We start from the raw sequence: 18471 nt of genomic DNA on the forward strand, positions 1-18471 counted from the left end.
CAAAATATTCATGAGGGAAATAGAAACAAAAATATAGGACCAGGAAATAATTATATGAAATTTGCTCATGGTCTTAAACTTTTGTTAAGTACTGTATGTAATTGGAATTTATGAATATCTCTAATTATAAATTCCAATTACATATTAAGGTTGGTGCGCATTAATTGAATATTGTTATTATTGCTCATTGATAAGGGTAAACTTATCGAGATTTAATCCAACGGAATGACATCGATTCATTGTTGCGGTAGCAGCGATAGAGGCGCAAATCGTGACGATATGGCGCTTATCAGCTGTACGGCGCAAGCGCCGATGGTCGTGCAGTCATTCCAAGGAGAACAAAACAGAAGTATTCAAACGTTTATCAGTGAGTGTGAAAGCAAGTCGCGAGTTGCTGTGAGACGAGCGTGTTCGCCGCGTGGGGAATCCAGTCAAGCCGTTATCGTTGTGTTTCGTGAGTACGCATTGCTGATTTCTGTTTGCTTACACTTCTTCTTGATTGGAAAACTCCAAAAAGCATTACTCATTGTCGAATTCCCATGTAAATACATGGTGAAATATATTAACAATGGCTTAAAAAGCAAAGTAAGTGTGCTGAAAAGTCCTTTCACTACAACACAGTTTTAAGTGCATGCATATGAGGCACTATTTTCAAACCAGACATATTTATATGATGCACGTATTGTGCTTTGCAGTCTATGTACATTTATTTATGTTATCTTCATTAGATATTTTACAATAATTGTTCTATCGGTTGTACAATGCTATCATATCTTCGTGCGCCCATTTAGTTTATCTTCTTCATCCACCAGTTGTTTCTGTCTTCCCATCTTCCTCTGTTAATCCTTTCTCACTCATAATTACGCCAGTTCCTTGTAACCAAGTAAGTTAAGGTCTCTGTTTCCGTCTTCCTGGTGGATGCCATTCCATAACTTATTTTGGTAGGTCTCTCTAACCTGTCCTGATTTTTATATTTCTTTAGAATTTAACTTAATATTGCTACTTCAGTAGATTTAAGAACATATTCAGCCAAAATTGAAACATTTAATATATTAAATCGAAATGGAAATATAAAATCGGGTTAAATTCGTAAAGTGAAAAACCGAATACATGTGTCTTCATTTATATTTTAATTAGAAGTGAAGATGTGGCCTACTCAAAAAGGAAAACTTCAGCATAATTTTACAAACACTTTGTTTTAAATATTACATTACGACTTATAATTTAGTATGTAAATGCTGTAACGGTGATTGCTTTTTCTAAATAATACAGTATCAGGGTACAGGAAAAATGGATAAATATCCATAGTTCAATTACAGTTATCTCTTAGGCGATGAAATCAATTTTCCCCGGACAGAAAATTCCTCTTCAGGCCATCTCTTGAATTCATCCCTGTGAATGTTATACAGTACACGAAATAAATATCAGGAATATTTTATAGTTGTTTCCAAAATTATACAAAATTCTCTGTGCATAGAAAATAAATGCACGTTAAATTAGTATCTTTTAACTCTAAATTCATAATTATTGTTTTAATTATTGCTGTAAAAAGTCTTAACTTTCTAAACATGCAAGACCTTGTAAATTCGTTACAATTTGTGTGGTATTCCAGACTTTTTAAAAGGAAACTTATTTAAATAGTAGCCTATATATTCCAAATCTTGTTAAATTTTACATAGTCTATGATTCGTAAGTTCATTTTCTTTCTTCTTCTTCTTCTTCTTTGGAATTTCACAATTTTTATTTTATAATTATTTTAGAAACATAATACTTTATGCATGGGAAATGATAAAGTTCACTTGGAACACCACTAAAAATATGACGGGAGACCGTAACGATCCAATCCTAAAACTAGAAAGAAGGTAATGATTTTATTTATTTTATTTTAATTGATTGTTTAACGACGACGTTATTTTGCATCGAAGAGACTGGTAATAGCGAGAAGGTATTTGGGGAGATGAGGTCGAGGATTCGCCATGTGATTACCTTACATTCGTCTTATAGTTGGAGAAACTCTAGTAAATATTCAGCCAGGTAACCAGTCTAAGTGGGAATCGAACCCACAACCGAACGCAGTTTTGATCAGGAGGTAGACGCGCTACCGCTTGGGTCAGCCGGTGGCTAAGATGATGATTTTTAAGTCTAAATTCGTACGTAATGATTTAAGTCGTTGATGAAAAACAGTGTTCTTAATTTCTTTATAGCAATTACAGAAGCGTGTAAGACCAGTCGATACCTAAACAATTAAAATCATTACATAACATTTTCAATTAAAGTATTATTTAAAATAATGTTACATATAATTCGTATTATTTCTACGGGTTTGCTGTTTACTTTGCTTCTTCCCCGATATGTTAAAGTTTTATTCTTTTAAACATTTATTTCCAGTGCTCCTTTTTTAACAAAGCCAAGTACACTTGTAAAAAGATATTAATAAAATATGCAATTATATTCAAAGTCAGCACAAATTTTATTTATGTAGAAAATTCTAACACTATCAATTAGTCTATATAAACTTATTGTTCCCATTTGTTTTAATTTAGTGACTTGATGAATTTATAGAAGCGTGTGAATCTTGTTTACGATTCTTGGTAAGTGTGCTACGGTCCACCTACTTGCTGAACGCTGCATAACCGGTAGCGCTTGAAACTTTGTTTCAATGTCAACACCTTCAGTTTCTTTAAATAAAAGGGAAATTCACGTCGCAGTTTTCTTCAATTAAACAACTACCGAGAGAGTTAAAAAAAAAAAAAAACATTCTAAGTTGTTCCTACGTCTCTGAACTGAAGATTCGGAAAGTTATATTATACTTACTTTTACTTTTGCAGACGTTCCTATTTTTAATGATTGCCTTTTATTATTGTTTTACAGAAATTTCGGCCTTCGTCGTCCCTCTTCTAAACCTTTTCTCTTCATAGCTTTATTAATTCCCCCAAATAAAGCTAAACGGGCTCTTCCTCTTTTCCTTCTGTTTGGTGGTGCTAATTAGTAACTTGCTTTGAACGTCTTTCGTATACCATTGTAGAGTTCTCTTTTCCACCAGATCTTTAATTTATATCCATCCCTTCCCTGATCTCATTTCTAATATGATGAATTTTTTATATTCGCATGCTTCTACGAAAACCTTATCAGCCAGTTCAATTATTTTACGTAATTTCTCAGTTAATGTCCAACCATATGAAAGAATACCTTCTACTATTGTTTGTAGAATAAACTTTTTTGTATTTTTCGTATAGCTGTACTTTAGAGGACTTCATTCATAGATCTAATAGGTTTAGTTGCTTGATTCAACCTATTGATGATGTCTTTTTCACATAATCCAAAACTGATATTTAAAATGTACAACGCATTTAATTATCTTATCATTTATAATAAGATCTTCTCCTTTACCTTCAACAACAATGTACTCAGTTTTCCTAAACGTTATTTTTAAGGCCAGCTATATAGACCAAATATCTTCTTGATCCTGCGTCATTATTACCTGGTCATCAAATTTATATAGGCCTAATTATTTAGAATACAAGATAAAATTCTGCGTCTATAAAATCAGATATTAAATTTATTTCTATTAAATCAAAATTCGTGACTTCCAACTGATAATTAATTGATTAAAAAGTGGTGAAAAAAAGCAATATTTTCCACTATCTTCATAGTTAGTATAGTAACGTTTCTTATTTGTGTGTGTGTGTGTGTGTTTTTTTTTTTAAGATGAAGGCATTTCAAATATTGTATATAAATTGATACACTATGTCCAGTGAAGAAAATGTAAATTGCCATTAGCCTATGATCTATTTTTTTTTATTTTTTCTAATGCACTCCCCCGTTACAATGCTAATCGACTTGCTTTATTCCTACAAACAAATTTCAGTACAATTCCGTTGGAACTTTTTAGCAGACTAAGTTTTATTTGAACCCTGGTTATGATTTAATTTGTATTTCGCATTATAATGTTAATAAATAGTGCACACACGGATTCTGTCTCCCTGCTTCATTTTCCTCTTACAGCTGTTTACCTTGATGTGACGAACCTGCTCACGGAAATCTGAAGAATATAATTTTATCCATGATGAAAACATAAAAGGAAATATGCAAAAATGTATAATAATGAACGATCAGTCATTATGAAGTTCCCTCAAACTCAAATTACTAATTTTTAAATTGAAAATATATTTACGAGTATTCTAAAACTTGAACAGTTTTCAGTTGCGAGATAATTTTTTTTAGGTCAGCGAGACTCATAGCTGCAATCAGGTACTATTCCAGAAAATCTGACACATACAGAAATCCTACATGTACTGAAATTTTGATTTTTTGAAGAAAAGCAGTCTTTTTCTTTCTTTTTTTTTTTCCTGCTTTCTTTTTTTCTTTTAGTAAACAAAAAATTACAGTTAACCTACTTTTCTTTTTGGTATTTAATTATTATCTGCGGTATGTTATACCGACCGTATACCCATTTGCTCAAGATGAGATTACAGTATTTTGAAATTTCCGGGCTTCGCGATTATATCGTTTAGGAAATTTCGAAATTCCATATCAGAGACATTATGTTTCATCACCTGCATCATCATTATCATCTCCATGAGCTACCGTAACAGTACAGCATCACGAAAAGAACGAAATATGTAAAATTTGGACATTTAAGCTCCTTTACAGACGTTCTTGATCGCCCTCTTGGTAGGTATTGCTAGACTATTTTCAGTAGAAGTGTGACTTCCAAGTTGCATGCATGATATGTGGTTATCCCAATTATTTCTATATGTTAATGAGTAAATACCGTGATCAGCTTCTGCTTTAGAAGCAACATTTTTGCCACTTCAGTTTTATTCTTTTCATTAGCCTTGTCCAAACGCCAATTTTCGGAACCACAAAGCAAAGTTGAAATACCAATCAATTTATAAAACTTAGGAAATGTTTCCCTACAACTTTAATAGTGCACAAATTCATTTCGAAAATAAACGCATTTATCATCTGTGTAACAGATATCGTAAGTAACTGAGATAATTCATTTGTCCTATTGCAGACTTAATCACTATAATTTTTACCCTAATAATTTCAGTACTAACAAGTATACTTTCAACTTTGTTTTCCTTATATTGAAATAATTGTCTAGTTTATTAGGTTTAAAAATGACGTTTTTCAGTTGACATTCAATTCTAAAAATAATTTTGTTACCTGCAGAAGTAAACCATGATCTTTTTACTTAAACTCATCTATCGTTTAACCACTTCGCGAATAAAAATATTAAAAACATACAAAATACAAAGGCAACCTTTTTCACCCTGTGATCAATTTATTGTAGTTACATTACTTTTGTAATTTAGTTATTACCAGTCTTAGTAGTAGGCCTACTTAATATCAACTTTATCAGACTACCGTCCCATTCTGATCTTGTCGTGACTGTTTCGAATTCAGGATAAAAGGTGTCATTAAGCAATATTTACTTTTCGTTCAACAATTAATAAGAATCATTGAGGGATGGAACTATTAAGTTTCTTCATCTTCCCCTCACTCAAGTAACGGTAGCTTCCGTCAGCTTCTTTCATTTCTACATACCGCTAGAACTTATACAAATTTAGGCAGTAAGATCCATTACCGTTCGTCCAACAAACAGAAAGACCCTGTGAGAGTTTTAGATAATATGTAAGGACGGAGCTAGTGTTGCGAACGTAATGATGGAAAGCGGCATAGAGGAGAAAAAACTGGAGTAGCGGCGGAGATAGTACCACTACAGTCTATTATATACAGTCACGAAGCTTGGGATGATTTTTTGCCAACGAGTTGCATTTCTCGCGATAGTTACTAGCCGTTTGGAGCGCTGTGAGTACTAGGAACAATAGACTGTGTAACTGCCATCGTGATCTAATATAGGCCGTAAGGCAGGCCATGTGACTCGCTTAACCCGATCACGAAGGGCGGCGTTTCAACCATATAAATTAATTGGAATGCATAAAGAGTAACATATATTTCTCTAAAATGTAGTGTAATTGCATTAATAAAATTTAAAACAATGATTAGGGCACACTTCAGACATAATTCCTTGCGAGTTAAGGTGGAATATTATTTTTGGTGTGAAAATTACGTTGTTCGTATGTGTAATACCTGCCTTTATTTCGATTAAATATTGCGAAATTCTTGTACATTAGTTTATGCACGATTCAATAATTTTCAGTTGCACCGCACGAATATTTAGATATGTTGAAATTATAGGTTATGTTTACTGTACCAGTTGCCCCTTTCTTTCTAATTTTAGTGATCTCCAATGCCCTGTCACTACATATGTATGTTATGTCATATGGATATTATAGGTTATGTGTACTATATTTAACTTATATTCCTATATTCGCAATTATACATTATAATTAAACATAATGTCATGTATGACACCCGTCACATTCTATTTGTCTGTATTTTAATACAACAATTGAGTACTGAATTATTGCATTTATCTACTACCTAAGAGACCAAGTAACACAATCGTACGTACACTAATTTCATAGGAGTGGTATGGTAAATTTTCTATCTACAATTAAGGAAGGTAGATGTGCTAAATTAAAATCACAATATAAATTCGTTTTTTATTGAACCTCAAAATAGATTCCATTCTAAACTTGAAATGTTGACGCGCGAACAGAATATGTTAACATGTAAAATTCTCTTCACATTAAAATAACACAGTTTTGTAATTATTTCTGCAACATATTATGCAACAAGAAGTAAAAGGAACTTATGGACAAATTACACTAAATAAAGCTTAGCAATGATAAGCAATAATAATATAATATTTCACTGAGCTCCATACACTGAAATAGAAAACCCGAACAAATATTACGGCCTGGTCTAGATCGAAAAAGCATTGACTGTGCCGTATTTCGCAATTTTGTGAAAAGCTATGTAAACTGTGAAATGTTCGTTATCGGTTGTAATAACTGTAAATGGCTAAAATACAATAATTTGAATAATAATATGGGACAAGGAGACGTTTGAAGTACTATATGGTAAATTGTAAGAAAAATAGGTTAGAGTTATCTTTCTTCCGAAAGATCCAGGAAGGTGAGTTTATAGAATATAAGTTATATTTTATGAAAATAATATATAAAACCTTATGTATTTCATATCTTAATAGTGGAAGGAAGGTGTTAATTTTTACAAAAGAACACGATATCGAAAGTAGAATACATTTTATCGTCTGCTAGGGAAAGAGCCTGTGATGAGGCGATAGTAGCGATCCTGGTGGGAGCAACTATCTAAGGATGCATATTTCAACTGTCTATGTTTGCATATTTAGTAAGTATTGAGCTTCGTGACTGTAGGGCCTATATAGTAGACTGTGGTACCACAGTCTAGTATATACAGTCACGAAGCTCAATACGTAGGAAATATGCACACATAGATAGTTGCTAACCACTAGGATCGCTACTATCGCATCATCACAGACAAATGCGAAATAGTACCTGCACAGTCTATTGTTCCTAGTACCCTCATAAACTCAAGCTTCGTGACTGTATAATATACTAGACTGTGATGGTACTTTAAAACCGATAGTGTTGTCTCAAGGCTCAGGAAAGACTTTATGGAATGTATATAGCCTACTATTCCATTATACACATTAGCCTGCATTTCAAATAATCACATTGAAGGTTTATCTCCAAAGTCATAATTCAATCTTTAACAACTTGGGTACATAGTCTAATTCCGCTCTGTACGTGCTTCATCATGTCTAAAGCCCGGATTTCTAAGCAAAATGCATATTTTTTCCACACTTTTAAATGTAAGGAGAAAGGTTATACTTCGTAAAGACACACCTAGATAAGCAGTTTTAACTATGTTTGTTAGTGCTTATAAATGCTTATTTCGCAGGAAAACGTTTTTGCTTACTTATTTTACTATTTTTAATTAAAACAGCATATTTTAACCAAAACTGCAATTTTAAAAGTCATATTTCACTCCTAGCCGTCATTTATCACTGATTCCCTTTTTTATTGGCTAATAAAAATTAACTTCAGTCGAATGCGTAAGAAAGCAATGCTAGAGTATTACCCAGGATGTTGTGAAATAATACTGCGTAGTTCTAATTAGCCTAGGAGAGAACCTTGGGATTCCCCGCCAAGCTTCTGCGACTAGGCAGTATAAAGACTGGACCTTCTTGTTTTCAGCGTGAAGAAAGTGTTTATAAAGTCATCGATTAGAATTTAAAAATTTCGTGAACTCCTCCCAAATTTGTCTTTACCTCCTCAGTCTAACTTGATGGGGTACGTGGTTACAGGCTATGTCATACTACGAGGAACATTTCAGTGAAGTGAAAAATGTTTTGAATTCCCTAAATGCAGAAGATACATTCAGCCTTGCCACAGCCCACGAATGTTTTGCTAAAAACGGCATCCAAGAAAAGATTCAGTACATCCATAACCGTTTCTCCAAAATACCCGAAATTTTAAAGCAGTTGGAAGGTCGAAATAATTCCTTGGAACATTCATTTTCTCTGATAGACGAAATTTCGGTAACATTATCTTCAGAAACACATGGGGTTGCAAAAATTGTATTCGACAGACTCAGTCAGGTATTACAGAAAAATTCCAGTTACAAAACACTGTGTCAAATTTCTAAAAAGCTTTCTGGTGAAAAAAAAAAAAAGGTATTGAAGAGGAATTCACTGAATAACTGTAGCGTTTTTCACAAGCACCTGTGATGTCATGCGACGTCGAAGGCAACAGCCTTCAATAAGATAAGAGTTCTACGAAACAAATAATTTATCATCATATTTACATGTATGTGGTTTTGCTTACTTTGTTGCTTATTTTCAGCATTTTTCGTCCTTATTTTACTGTTTCTGTGTATTCGTTTTTGCTTATTTTTGTGCTTATTTTCACCATTTTTCGTGCTTATTTGCTTGCTTATTTTACTGTATGATTGTGCTTAGAAATCCGGGCTTTAATCATGTCTATTAACCGATAAAGAATGACATAATCAATCATTAAATTTCAATGCTGTACTCGCTAAGAGTTGCGTTAGAAATTAATTTAAAATCACTACAATTATTCAGGTAGTAACAGGATTAAGGGAAACCTCTAGACGACGATTAAAATGTATGTGAAATGTTAAGTTATGATTCGTATTTAGATACGGGAATAGGCATAGAAAAACAAGACTGTGACCTCTTTTAGATGTAATTGTGAAGATTTTCGCATACACAGTAAGTTTTTGAATGAATCGCTTTATTCTGAGATCGGGAGATTTCTTCAGTCAGAGTTGCCTGCATATTGTCCGATGAAAAATTGAAAAGGAATATTCAGTTAAAAACAGACATATCATTATATATAACTCCCAGTTTACAACACTGCTGAAATTATGGTAGTCTAATTAAATGTATACAATATTCTGAAATACAAAATGTGTAAATATCAGGCCTAGAAATAACTATTAAGTACTTAAATTACATCCTTGTGCTTTTCTTGTCATCCTTTATCTTGTATGAATATTTCACACAATATGTCGTTCTCTGTCTTATACAATGCTCTCATTTTACGAGGAAACTAGATTACAGCGGAACTCTAGTGTACACTTTCCTACGTGTTGTGCTTGCACCGGCAGGGAGCATGTTCCGTTAGAACCAGAAAATCAAGACATTAGTAATTACAGACCCATTTGCGGTCGGGAGAGCAGAAAGTCGGCCGACGACAGAATGATGAAAAGTTTCCTCGTAAAATGAGATTTTATCCAAGATTTGAGGCTCCATAGCCGACCGATGAAGGTGAAATTTCAAAACCATAAAAACCAGCCGGATTGAAAGTAAAACTTGGTAGCTTGTGTAGCATATTTCTGTATAATACTTATTCAACCCCATTTCACTACATATATGTATTATAGCTGCACTTGAGCAAATAAAAGGATATTGTCCCCGAATGAGAGAGCTTCAGGCAAAATTTTCCCACTGTTTTTGGCCAATATCAAATTTAAGTCTGCCAATCATCAACTTCGCCCATGTTGCTATCATAGGGGTAATGGATTCTATCTTACAGGCTTATATGTTTTTACCTCAGAAGTGTAATTATTAATCATGTCACAGCCGAGTCTGTGGCTCAAGTGCTAGCACGCTGATTTTCCATCCAGGCGGCCCGGGTACGATCCCCGCCCAGGACGTGATGGCATTTGTTGTGGACACTCGGGGTACTCCCGTTTCTCTCTACCATTCCACCAACACTCTCCACTTCGCCCTTATTTCATCTACCACTTGCAATAGTGAAGTCTTGGGGCAGTACGGGTTTCCGATGCTGATATAGCAAGAGCTTGGGGCTCCGGACCCCTGGGGCTTATCAGGCTACTCATTCGCGAAACGGGACCTGGGTCTTTCAGGACCTGAGGCAGGATGGTCCACCTGTCAGCATTGGATTCACGAATGCCACCCGGGATACCTGACGGTCTTAGACAATTATCGCATATAAGGCGCACATTGGACTAAAACATGTCTAAGTGTATGGGCCCATCCCGGGTGCTGCCCTTGTGAAGCCAGTTCCGTCGATATAGGAGAAAGCCAATGTTTACCTACTTAGATATAACACGCTTAACAAGTAAGTCCCTTGCAATCGGCAAGCATCATGTTTAGTTAGAGCATGAAAGTCAAGACATTATGGAGAGTGAAAAATCGATCATGCGGGAATGGGTATTTAAGTGTTGTTAATTAATTTAAAAAAGTGAATCTGATAAAACGTTAATATAAATCAATTTCTCAGAATATATCTATAAAATACAATAATAAATAAATACATAAATAAGTAAATAATATTACCTTAAACGCTACAGCAATATCTTTATATTTGCCCATCTTCAAGGCGTTGAATAATATTTACTTTGTCAGAAATACTCAGACGTGAATGTGTTTGTAACATGATACCTTACCGGTAAGGTCCACACCTGTGGAGTAACGGTTAGCGCATCTGGCCGCGAAACCAGGTGGCCCGGGTTCGATTCCCGGTCGGGGCAAGTTACTTGGTTACTTTCCGGGATTTTCCTTCAATCCAATATGAGCAAATGCTGGGTAACTTTCGGTGTTGGACTCTGGACTCATTTCACCGGCATTATCACCTTCATCTCATTCAGACGCTAAATAACCCAAGATGTTGATAAAGCGTCGTAAAATAACCTACTAAAAAACCTACTTACCGGTATGCAGGCGTTATGATTCTCGTCACAACAACAGACCACGTTGTACTGTTTTGCTGCTTTCTTTAGACTCAAACGCATTCTACTAAATCGGCGAAGTAGTGTGTAATTTTATATATCCTAATTCTTATTTAACCCCATTTCACTATATGTGAAGCTGCAGGGTAATGAATTCTATCTTACAAAGCTCGGAACTTGGGGACTTGTGTCTTTGCACGTGGCTAAGCGAAGGACTTCAATGTCAACAAACTCCCGCTTCCAGCTCAGAGGTACTGTCAGGTCTGCTATAAAAGTGGTTTCTGGCTGAAGCAACATATTGATAGTATTGTGGTAGGTTGAAACACGTAATTTTATAGCATATATATAATAAAAATAAACATCAGCAATATATCAAATTTACTGTTCTGCTCTGTACATTATATTACAGTGTATGACTACTTACATTCGAAGATTTTCGAACCCATAACTTCTTCGACAGTGAGTTAAACATGATTTGAAACGAGAAAAACTTATTTCCACGTCACATGAAATGACGGGAGCAAACTTAAAATAAATGTTTTAACTGTCACTGTTTAGTTCGATTTTCAGCAGTTGCTAGCTGATCTCTTATCTGAGAAAGATAAGCATATCGTAAATTTTTCTCGAAATAGTTTTCAATTTGTGTGTCACTACTAGGGCAGATCCCTCTACGACTTGATCCATGGCTATGGACAAATTTTCCACCGATTTAAGGGACTGCAATGTCTTTCAATGAATGCCTTTTCCAGCCTTTAGTTTGTTTGTGGGACAACTTACAAAATATAAACTCTCCATTCGTAGAAAATAATGTATCTCCTCCGAATTTCTCCACGAAATTCTATACCTAAAATTTAAAAAATGTATTTTCAAACTTCTATAATACCCATTCGAATAACACGTATTTTCTAATTTCTCTAACAGACCGTTTATTTGTAATTCTCTGATTGCCATTGGCTTCAACATGACACAGTTTCCTCGTGCGTAGATGTGACCACTTTCTTAGTACATACGACTGTCCTTGAGCGCTTACAGCGTGAGCTTTGTATACGTTGTACCTGTAACCTTACTCATGCACACGACACACAAGGCCCCAAGTTCCGAGCTTTGCTTATAAATGTTTTTAGGTCTACCTCACAAATACGAGAGTTATCAATATTGTCACGATAGCAGTGCTCAGATAGCGCTTAAAGGACTGTATCTGAATATGTACAAGCCAACATTAAAAAAAATATTGATATAAAGTAGCATCATTCTTAGTTTAGTTTCGAATTGTTTTCGAAACGTTGTAAATAGACATCTAGTATAATATAGCCTACTATATTAACATTGTCATAAATGACGTATTGTCATAATCGAAATATTGTAATAATCGAAAATGGGAAGGTTCATGGACTGGAAGACAACCCTATTATACCGTCGTATTAGGCTTGCAAATTATGGTGTTCAGTGACAGAATGTCTCTACTGTAGCTGTATAAAATCAGAATCGTTTTACAACAAAGAAAATGAGTATTAAAACTGCATTTGCATTCCCATTTAGAATGGAGATGACTCTTCTGAAAAGAAAAGTAGTCCTTGTTCTCAAAGAAAACAAGAACTCAGAAAATATCTTTCCAAGACGGAAACCAATTGAAGGGCTCCCTGCATAAACGAGGTAGCTCCACTTTTACAAAGTTGTGGGGAGGGGGAGGGGGAGGGGAAAAAAAACATTCTAAAAATTTCGAATTTCAATTGAGCTTCTTTCCTTTATCAGAGTATGTCCTAGGTACCTAGGAGTTTCATTTTATCACTCAAAATCATTTATTATAATGAGCAATTTGGGGGGATAAAATATAAACAAATAATGAAACTACCCCCTTTTGATAATATAATTGGATGTAATTAGCCACGTTTTGGACTGAACGCAATTACTGTGTCAATATCATAAACTACAACACAAGACATTATATATGTATATAGGTTCAACCGTAAGCAATGTCATTAATTTCAGGGAGTTATTCTTTGAGATATTTCAAACAAAAAGTTTAATACAGTTTTGCTCATTTTTTGCATCCTTTTCGAGATAAAAATTGTTTTATTGAAACATTCCATAGTCCACACCTGTGGAGTAACGGTTAGCGCGTCTGGCCGCGAAACTAGGTGGACCGGGTTCGATTCTCGGTCGGTGCAAGTTACCTGGTTGAGGTTTTTCCGGGGTTTTCCCTCAACCCAATATGAGCAAATGCTGGGAAACTTTCGGTGCTGGACCTCGGACTCATTTCACCGGCATTATTACCTTCATCTCATTCAGACGCTAAATAACCTAAGCTGTTGATAAAGCGTCGTAAAATAACATACTAAAAAAAACATTTCATAGAGTGTTTTGGGAACGCAGTTGATTTAATCCTCAATACGCTCGGTCATTCTAAGAGAGCAGTGTATTATGATAGTATATTATTGAAAGAATTTTAGTTTTGATCTTTAATTGTACAGAAATCTAATCCGAACAAATATACAGTAGGCTAACATTGTAAAATTCCTTTGCAGAACTTCGTTCGAATCAAACTTCTGCACACTTAAAGGACAAAACTAAAATTCTTTCAATAATATATTATCATAATACACCGCTCTCTTAAAATGAAGGAGCATATTGGGAATTAAATCAATGGCTTTACCAAAATACGCTATGATATGTTTCATATAGAACAATTTTTATCTCGAAAAAGCAACCGAAAACGAGCAAAATTGAATTAAACTTTTTTGTTTGAAATATCTCAAAGAATAACCCTTGAAATTATTGACAGTACTTCGGTTCACTCTCTATACAGCTCCAGGAGCTGACTCCTTTCTGCTCCAGTTCCACTGTAACTTATTACCAAATGCTCGGAATCACACCATTCTTACACTAGAGGTTCGGGCACATTTTTTAACGTACGAAACAAGCAAAACATCAATTTCACCAAAAAGTGGAACCACCCCATTTTCGCAGGAAGCCCTTCCATTAGGTTCACCATTATTAATCAGTGGACAGTGCGTGCCTTCCCAGTAAAACTCTCCGTGGTTCGATTCCAGGTGTGGATGGAGAATTACACGGAACTGACTGGTTATTTGTTTCTTTCCTTGCACTTGTCTTGTAACGTCTCCGCTGTGGCCCTGAATCGTGCTGTGGTCAGGGTGGGTCGCATTGTTCGAGAGTCAAGCATTGGATTGCATGTCGGTTTAAAGGAAGATAGTAAATAATAAGACAATAGTAAATAATAAGACAAAGAAAAACAAGAAAATCAGTTAGGCCTTGTTAGTCTCAAACGAAAATCTTTTCTCTAGTTAGATTTCTAATGCTTTCTATCAAACGAATTATTTTTTTCGCTTTTAAATCGTGTTTAGTGTATAGAACTGTAACACAGATTAAATAATCTATGACGCAAATGTACAGGGAAACGGATATTGTGGCTTTGTGGTTACATGCAATCTCCTTCACTTCTGTCTCAATTATGTTCACTACTCGTATAATTTATTAAACAGGTTTACATTCTTTACCGTTTACTGCCTTTTGTATTGATTCTGATTTGCAAGCACGAACTTCGTAGTATGTGAAATAATGTAACCTTTTAGTTTACTATTATACAAGGAGATTCGTTTGGGTATGGATAAAATAAAAACACCGTAAAACATTTACTACTGAATTTTATTTGTTGAAACTTTGTGCATACAACCACAGTCTACTATATACAGTCACGAAGCTTGGGGTGATTTTTTGCATTTGTCGCGATAGTTACTAGCCGCTTGGAGCGCTGTAAGTACTAGAAACAGACTGTGCCACAGCCATCGTGATCTAATACAGGCCGTAAGGCAAACCATATAACTCGCTTAACCCGATCACGAAGGGTGGCGTTTCAACCATATAGATTAGTTGGAATGCATAAACAGTAACATATGTTTCTCTAAAATGTAGTGTAATTCCATTAATAAAATTTAAAACAATGATTATGAGACACTTCAGACATAATTCACTTGCGAGTTAAGATGTAATATTATTTATGGTGTGAAAATTACGTTGTTCGTATGTGTAATACCTGCCTTTATTTCGATTAAATATTGCGAAATTCTTGTACATTCATTTATGCACGATTCAATCATTTTCAATTGCACCGCACGGGTATTTAAATATGTTGAAATTATAGGTTATGTTTACTGTACCAGTTGCCCCTTTCTGTCTAAATTTAGTGATCTCCAATGCCTTGCCATTCATATGAAAATTATAGGTTATGTTTACTATATTTAACTTATATTCCTAAATTCGAAATTACACATTATAATTAAACATAATGTCATATATGACACCCGTCACATTCAATTTGTCTGTATTTTAATACTACAATTGAGTACTGAATTATTGTATTTATCTATTACCTAAGAGACGAAGTAACACAATCGTACGTACACTAATTTCATAGGAGTGGTGTGGTAAATTTTCTGTCTACAATTAAGGAAGGTAGATGTGCTAAATTAAAATCACAATATAAATTCGTTTTTATTGAACCTCAAAATAGCTTAATGCGAACAGATTATGTTAACACGTAAAATTCTCTTCACATTAAAATAACACAGCTTTGTAATTATTTCTGTAACATATTATGCAACAAGAAGTAAACGGAACTTTTGGACACATTACACTAAATAAAACTTAGCAATGATACGCAATAAAGTTATAATATAATATTTCACTGAGCTACATACACTGAAACAGAAAACCCGAACATACATTACGGCCTGGTCTAGATCGAAAAGGCATTGACTGTGCCGTATTTCGCTTTGTTGTGAAAAGTTGTGTAAACCACAGAACAACAAAATAATTGTGAAATGTTCGTTATCGGTTGTAATAACTGTAAATGACTAAATACAATAATTTGAATAATAATATAGGACAAGGAGACGTTTGTGGTTCTATAAATATTGTAAGAAAAAGAGGTCAGAGTTATCCTTCTTCCGAAAAATCCAGGAAGGTGACTTTATAAAATATAATATATGCTTTATGAAAATAATATATAAACCTTATGTGTTTCATATTTCAAAAGTGGAAGGAAGGTGTTAATTTTATCAAAAGAAAACGATATCGACAGTACAATACATTTTATCGTCTGCTGGGGAAAGGATCTGTAATGAGGCGATAGTAGCGATCCTGGTGGTGAGCAACTATCTATGGATGCGTATTTCAACTGTCTATGTTAGCATATTTAGTAAGTATTGAGCTTCGTCACTGTGTATACTAGAATGTGATACAACACTGATAGATGGGAGATTCCTCAGAGCTCAACATGACCTCCATTGCACATCCTGCACAACTTATAACGATAATGCAATTCAGCTCATGTCCGTTGTAACATAAGAGGGGTGAGTTGTTGAAAAGCTTGAGTAATTTTTAGTCTCAGATCATCAGTGTTCCTGTGTTTCTGTAAATAGACAATGTCTTTAACAAAACCCTACACGAAGAAGTCAGGAGGGATTAGATCTGGGGAGTTTGGGGACCGAGCCAAGAGATAGCTGCTTCTCGTACTGGGTTTCGCCTGCGACCTCTGGATGTTTTTTTAACACAGAACCTGTTCCTACAAATGTTCGATACCACAACATTGTGGAATCGTATTTAGGTGCATTACGCACACCATACTCACGTCGAAATTCCCTTTGAACTCTTTTAAATCCTCAAATTTAGCATACCAAAGAACATATTGTGCCCGCTGTTGATTTGTAGTAGCCATTTTAATCATCTACGATTTTCATTTGTCCTTTCAGATTATGCATTGTTGATTGGCATATATGGAAACTCCCATCTTTTAATCATAATATAACCAGCAAGAAAGTTTTTCTACTATCATAATAGCTTTATAATAATAAATTAATATTATCCATACCCAAACGAATCAGACTGTATTCCTGGAAGAGAAATAACTGAATTTTACTTCTGTTTGTTGTAAAATAGCAATGTGACAGGAAATAACAAAAGTACTCTCATAGAGCTCAATTCAGTTTCTAAGGTAACTAGAATTTAACAAATTCTTGTAAATATAAAGGTCAACGGCATAGTTCAGACTTTAGAAGAGCTTGCCTGTTGACTATGATCGGTTATCGGTTCGATTTCCGCTTGGGCTGATTGACTGGTTGGGTTTTTTCTAGATTTCACAAGGCAAATCCTCTGTCTTATCTCACCAGATACCATCTTGCTATCACGATAAGCAATCTAGTAGTTTATCCAGCGTTGTTAAATTATCTAAAAATTACAAAGGCTGAAGTAACATTTATTTGGAAATTGTATATACCAGTAATTAAAATTGAGAAATAAATTACTTCATTCAGTGTTATAATTTTATAATTGTATTCTTCTGCAGTTTCCCCTCTCCCAACGGTAATAATTAGACATCGGATTTTTAGGCCGTTAAAAATGCACTTTTAGGCACCTAAAATAGGCTCTAAAATTGTCAATTAGGCACTAAAAATACACTTTTAGGCACCTAAAATATAATTTAAGACAATTCAAAATAGGGTTTTTCACACCTCAAATGTGTGTCTACATACTGAAATTGCAATAACTGTTATAATTAATATTAAGCATTGAGATGTATTAATTATAGTTACAAGAAGAGAAAAATTGCTACTTTGGTTAGTATATGGTATTAGTGGTATTACACTGGGAGGTTTTTGCTTCATAACCGGAGACATTAACATGCTGACTGATGTGAGATTTTTTCTCTTGCGATACCCAAACACCAGAAAACAATAGCTATAATTATTTTGTATTGTTCGTTATTGATATTAGAAGTTGCATTTTTTAAATGCACATTAGCGGTATTTTAAATGAAGTCTACATTATCTGCTACTGCTACATAGGTCATTGTTTCGTTTTTATGCAATATTTACTCACCTCTTTTCAACAATACCGGCAGAATATAATTGTCCCATCATAGGTCAGTCCTGGAACTTGCTGGATCCATTGCTTAATTAGTGAACTTTTGTTTCCTTTCTCCTTCGGCATTACACAATTACAATAATTCAAAGTACACAACTTCACACAACTTAATTTAAAACTATATAAATACTGAATTAAAAGAACTGTACTACGTGTAACACTTTGCACACTGTTCGACTCCAGACAAGTAATAGCCAGTTCGATTCGTGCTTTCTTTTCAGCTTCACAGTCTGTATTTTGGAAAACCCAGTTCTCACAAGGTCACTGCTCCTTTGTTTCCTTACTCTCTGCAAAAGTATTGAACAAAGCCAACAATATTCGAGAAATTTCTTTCTTCCTTCAACCAAAGTAGCTGAA

The 18471-nt window shown here is 34.5% G+C and overlaps 1 protein-coding gene across 8 annotated transcripts in view; it reads left to right on the plus strand.

Moving 5' to 3' along the window:
- Nucleotides 1-314: 314 nt before the first annotated feature.
- Nucleotides 315-18471, plus strand: part of LOC138705166 (uncharacterized) — a 194369-nt gene continuing 176212 nt past the window's right edge. For 4 of the 8 annotated variants that reach the window (XM_069833834.1, XM_069833841.1, XM_069833835.1 and 1 more), the window contains exon 1: nt 315-454. The gene's annotated coding sequence lies outside the window, so the exon portion shown is untranslated. Of the gene's footprint in view, nt 586-18471 lie in introns of all 8 variants that reach the window. The other 4 variants (XM_069833837.1, XM_069833839.1, XM_069833838.1 and 1 more) reach the window with 3 other exon arrangements.

The sequence above is a fragment of the Periplaneta americana genome, chromosome 8 (genome assembly GCF_040183065.1).
Source record: "Periplaneta americana isolate PAMFEO1 chromosome 8, P.americana_PAMFEO1_priV1, whole genome shotgun sequence".
NCBI lineage: Eukaryota > Metazoa > Arthropoda > Insecta > Blattodea > Blattidae > Periplaneta > Periplaneta americana.